The sequence below is a fragment of the Spermophilus citellus genome (genome assembly GCF_964194105.1).
Source record: "Spermophilus citellus genome assembly, chromosome: 15".
Classification (NCBI taxonomy): Eukaryota; Metazoa; Chordata; class Mammalia; order Rodentia; family Sciuridae; genus Spermophilus; species Spermophilus citellus.
Window position 1 is genome coordinate 69444497 of NC_138195.1, and position 6000 is coordinate 69450496.

Consider the following 6000-nt stretch of genomic DNA (forward strand, 5'->3'; position numbering starts at 1 on the left):
GGAGGCAGAAGGATTGCAAGTTTCAGGACAGCTTCAACAACTTAGCAAGTCCCCATCTCAAAAGAAAAAGAAAAAGGAATAGGGTTATAGCTTTGTCTGTTTTGCTCACAATTGCATCCCTGCACCTATGACAGTGCCCAGCTCATACGGGTACTCAAAGAATATTGTTGACTGAGTCAGGACCCAAATGCATCCCTCAGACTTCAGAGTCCTGCACACCCCATTTGCCCCACTGTGCCATCAATTCTCTGTAGTCACACCTTTTAGTCAGAAGACCAACAAATCCAAAAGTGAAATGACAAACTTTAATTATGTCTATTTTTACCTTCCAGGGTTACTCTTTTTAGCATCAAGGATAAAGTACCTAACCAGAAGTTAATGCCTTGGAGTGTTTAACAGCTCTTTTATTATAGAGCTGCTCTGTGATCTGGATTTAGGGCTGCTACTTTAGACCTCTCTGCCTTTCCAGGCAAAAGTCTATCTCCTAATTAACTCCTGACCAACAAGACTACATTATCCTATTTTGAAAATTAGTTTATTCAGATATTTCGCTAGACAGAATATAATAAACTATCTCATATTAATTGAATTAATGTTGTGAAAATTTTCAGCCATATTCTGAATGAATTTTAAAGATGTTTTAGCAGAAAACCTAGCACAGGAGAAGTTCACTGGCAATATCTTGTTATGATGCATGTTATAGGTAATATATTAACTAACAGAATAATACTCCTAGAAAATAAATCAAGTCTTATACCTGGTAATGGGTACACAAATCTCCATTTGCATTCTATTTTAATATTTTAACATTTTTAAAAAATCCCCCAAATTTAAGACTAAAGTACCTATAGTTTGAAGTACTGCTTTTCATTTACTTTAGCCCAATACAGAGTGATTTGGAAGATTGGGGATAATAATGAACTTGAGACAGGGTGCAGTGGTGCATACCCATACTCTCAGTGGCTCAGGAAGCTGAGGCAGGAAGATCACAAGTTCAAGGCCAGATTCAGCAATTTAGCAAGGCCCTACATAACTTAGCAAGACTCTGCTTCAAAACAAGAAATAAGAAGGCTGTGGATGTAGCTCAGTGGTAAAGTGCCCTTGAGTTAAATCCTCAGTATCAATCAATCAATAAATAAACAAACTTGACGCTTCACTATGCACCATCGCAAGAAGAGTTTCCTTCTGAGACAGAAGTAACAAGTTGCCTGGCTCTGGAAGCTTCCTATATGGTAGTTTTCAAGCATAGAGTAGATAAAAAATTAACCTGGGTCACTTAACCCTTTTTCAGAAGCAGAGACTCATAGAGTGTCACTATGTTGTAAGAATGAACACCTATGGGCTGAGGTTATAGTTCAGTGGTAGAGTGCTTGCCTAGCAATACCACATAAAAATAAATAAATAAAATAAAGGTATTGTGTCCATCTACAACTAAAAATAATAATAATAAAAAAAGAATGAACACCTACTCTTAGATCTTAGGAGATCTTAGATGGTGATTCAAGAATCAAGATTCATCTTGTTCTCTAAGAGAAATAGTGTAAATTCAATCAGTGCTTTTTAAGGAGGTTCTGCATTGCCACATGGATGAACCAGGAATGTGAAGAGGATCTCTTCAGGTAAGAAGTGCACTCAGAGGAGAATGGAGAGAGAAAAGAGAGATCGGCCCTGCTTTGTGGCTGCAAGACAAATAACTCATACACATTTGAACAGAGTCTACAGAGATTATTATATTTCAGCCAAAAAATACAATATGAATGTTACAGAAGAGCCATCTTATCACATTTTCTGAGTCAGGATGTTCTTGGTTTATTGCAAAAGTTATGTTACACTGTACAGAACCTATTCCCAGGCCAGATTTAGCTCTTCTCCACAATACACCAAGTACTCCATTACAGTCTCCAAATTCAAATGAATTTAACACTGAAGTATTGGTAATCTGAAAATCACTTTTTACTTACTTTAGCCCCAAACTGACAGAATAATAATGAATTTGAAGATCCACTATGCATTATGCAGAATTTTGAAACTGTTTTTTCTTAAAACTTTTTGTTTTTGTCGCAATGAGTGACATGTGTTACATATTAACATGCAAAATCAGAGAATTTGAAAGGTAGAAGGGGAGCTTAGAGATGCCTTAATTCAATATTTTAGAGAAAAAAAAATGGGTGCTGAGGTATAAACTTAGTTGCTCATCACATTTACTCTGCCAGAATAAAGCAACACAGCACTGATTTTGAGAAATCACACCTGTATGCTGTCAGTACTTCAGACTTACAAAACATACTAATCAGTGCTATTCACCCTTGTAACTCAGTTATGTAAATGAGTGGACTAAACTACGCTCAAACCCTAAATAATAGAGTTCCATTAACTTGTCACACATCATAGCATCTCTAATTATGAAAAGAAAGTGTTTCAACACAACATGTTCATATTACTGTAAAAGAATTACTATAAAACAGACCTAAAGTCAGCAATATTACAGAATAACACGAGTACCAAAAATATTTACCTTTCACTACAGTATAATTGAGACAGTAAAGGATAATGAGATTGTAGTTAAAGTTGGTTTTGGCTTTGATTTTGTTTTTAAAATTTAACTCTACACGTCAAGCATTCTTCACAGTTGCTAATTTGCACCAGACCCTGGCTGTCTGGTAACTCCAATATCCATTTATTCAATTGACAGCATCTCTGACACATGGATGCTTGGCGGACATCAGTACCCGCAGCAGCAACACAAGTGTCCGTGGGTACCTGCAACACTCCACCATGTAATCAAAGCTGCATCTCCAGCTAAACAGGTCCTACTCTTGCTTGGGAAACTAACCATCCTATCCCCCGACACAGAATCACGGACTTCCAGACCCACGGGCAGCGTGGCTTGGCGCATTTGTAAAAGCCAAGGGCTGGGCTAATGCCGAACTCTTTCCAGCTCTCCGATTCCGCCCCAGTGCCGAGTGGCAAGGCGGTGCAGTGGAAAGAGCCCCGGGCTTGACAACACTTGAAAAGCCCACGTCCGCGCCCTCTGACTGCTCTCCAGCCCCCGGGGCCCGCGGCGGCCTGGCGGTCCGCTACAGGAGCGCGAGCCGGCCCGCGGCGCCCACCGCCCTGAGCGGGCTCCGGACGCCGAGCACGGCGTCTCCCGGGGAAGGGGCGGCGCAGGCCCGGCCGCGCGGCGCGTCCCGCCGGGCTGCGGTACCCTCTGCCCGCGGCCCTGGACAGCGGCCACGGCCCCTCGCCCGGCCCTGCCAGGCCCCGGCCCGCCCCGGCCCTGACCTGCTCTTCGCCGCCCGGAGGTCCCTCGGTGCGGCTGGCAGTGGCGGCCGCCCGTCCCGGGCCCGCTGTCACCTCCGCCCCTGGCAGCGGTGGGCGGACCGATCCCGTGTGACTCAGCGCGCCGCCCCGCCTACCGCCTCAAGCCGCGGCTTCCGCCTCGGCCGGCGCTCCCGCTGCCCGGGGTCGCCAAGCTCCGCTCCCCGCGCGCCCACCTCCCCGGCGCCCGCCCCGCGCTCACGCCCCCTGGCGGTCGGCCTGGCCCAGCCGCCCGGCGACGTCAGAGAGGCGGCGCTCCGAGCGCCTCTGCTGGGGAAACTGAGGCACTGGGACTCCGCTACTGCGGGGCATTCAGCCCTCGGGGCTGGTCGGGCTAGGAGTAAGTTCCTCACCTCACTCGATGTTCCCTCGCCCCCACGCCAACAGTCAACTAGAAGAAAAGAACGTTCCCTTCAGAGAAGCCCAATCCCATTCCTGTTTGTGATGCTGTCCTCTTTGCTCCCTTCAGGCAGTTTTCATTACCCTGTCACACAATACTCGCTGGTGTTCACTTCTGTCCATTCCACTCTCTCCTGTCACCCCGTTCCCGCACCATCACCACCACCACCCCATCCCCACCAGGGAAAGTCTCAGTACAGCTTTGAGAATTTAAGAGCAAGGACCAAAGGAATACAAGTAGGCAGGGATGAGAGAACACCCCCATATAGCTCTCGAATCCCCCACGAGATTTCTTCTTTGTGCATAAAAGATCACAGATCACAAAGTCATTTTGCTTGGCCATGTTGTTTGAATTGATGTGTTGTAAGTTTCTGGGATCTAGGAGATTCTAAAGAATGCAGCAGGTCTATCACCATGCATGCAGAGCAGAGATAAGCGTTTATTTTAAAATTTTCACTGGATATGTTATTTCCCTTTCCTCTGCTTTTTAAAAATCATTATGAAATTTATCATCCTAACCATTTTTAAACGTGCAGTTCAGTTGCATTAAATGCATTCACACTGATGCAACCATCATCACCATCCCTCTCCCATAAGGAGAGCTTTTCATCTTCCCAAAAGGAAACTGTCCCCATTCCCTACCTCCTGACAATCACCCTTCTACTGTCTGTCTCCATTAATTTCACTGTTCTGGATACACATCACATGAGTGGAATCACACAATACTTATTCTTTCTTGTTAGGCTTATTTCACCTAAAATAATGTCCTCACAGTTCATCCATGTTGTAGCATGTGCCAGAATCCTCTTTTTAAGGCTGAATAATATCCTTTGTTCCTATAATACCACATTTTATTTATGCATTCATCCTTTGATGGACATTTGGGTTGTTTTTACCTTTTGACTGTTGTGAATAATACTACTATGAACACTAATGTATGGTATCTACTAAAGTCCCTGCTTTGAATGTTTTTTATATCTCCATCCAGAAATGAAATTGCTGGGTCAGATGGTAATTCTATGTTTAATTTTTCATGATATTGTTAAGCTGTTTTTCTCCTTTGCTTTTTGAAGCATGTGAATACTGAGGGGAGAAAATTTTGTAGTAAAATATTAATGTTGTGGGTTTTGTTAAAATTTTTAGAAAATACTTCATTTGTCTGTAAAACTGTGACTTTTCCTCAAGAAGGTAATTAATATTATGCAAGGTTGTACATGCCTGTAATCCTAGCTACTGGGGAAGCTGAGTCATGAGGATTACAAGTTCCAGGCCAGCCTGGGCAACTCAAAATAAAAACTAAAAAGGGCTGGGGGATGTAACTTGGTGGTAAAGCACCCCTACATCTAATCCCCAGTACCAAAAGAAAGAAACAAAATAGAAAAGAAAGCTGCAAATCTATTGCCTTTATTTTTGAATAATGATATCATTTTCCAAAATAAAAACATTAATTACAGTTTTGCTTTTTGCAGATGTACTTTTCTAATGATTTTTTGAGCCAAATACACATATGAAATCAAGATGAAGTAAAAAAATCAAGCTTTTCATTTTAAAAATAAAATGTCAGATTGTCTTAACATATACTTAGCCCAATCTAAACTTTTTTATTTCACCTAAAAGAGTCAATTCCAAAATAATTTGATTATTGAATCTCAGAAGTAGGTTCTTTAGTGTGTACGTTGAAGTTTAAGAATGACTGACCTAGTCCCAGCAGCCTTGGAGGCTGAGACAGGAGGATCACAAGTTGGAGAGCTGCCTCAGCAATTTATGGAGGCCCTAAGCAACTTAGTGAGAGCTTGTCTCAAAATAAAAAGGCAGGGAATGTGGCTCAGTGGGAAAGCACTCCTGGGTTAAATCCTCATTACCAAAAAAAAAAAAAAAAAAAAACAAAAAACAAAAAAAAAAACTGACTTTGGACGTTTCAAAGATTCTAAAACATCAAAGATAAAATAATATTTTCCCACTCATCAAAGATTTACTGTATTTTAATGATGTAACAGGAGTTTTTCTACGTGTTTGGGATTCAGCCTGATCAACTGTTGGGGTAAATACAAATCAGTGCCTAGGAAGTCTTAGGCCTGGTGAGATAAGGGTTCTCAAGAATGTGATAATAAAGAAAACAGAGAAGGGAAACTGGCCATTTCCCTTGACTCCAATCTCTTTTTTTTTTTTTTTTTTTTTTACTACCAGGGATTAAACCCAGGGGCACTTAAGTACTGAACCATTCCCAGCTCTTTTTAAAATTTTTTTGAGACAAGGCCTCACTAAGTTGTTGAGGCTGGTATC

The 6000-nt window shown here is 42.2% G+C and overlaps 1 protein-coding gene across 1 annotated transcript in view; it reads right to left on the reverse strand.

Moving 5' to 3' along the window:
• The window catches only part of DNMBP (dynamin binding protein), a 100638-nt gene extending 97160 nt beyond the window's left edge, over positions 1–3478 (reverse strand). The window contains exon 1 of the mRNA XM_081267538.1: positions 3283–3478. The gene's annotated coding sequence lies outside the window, so the exon portion shown is untranslated. The remainder of the gene's footprint in view (positions 1–3282) is intronic.
• Positions 3479–6000: the final 2522 nt, after the last annotated feature.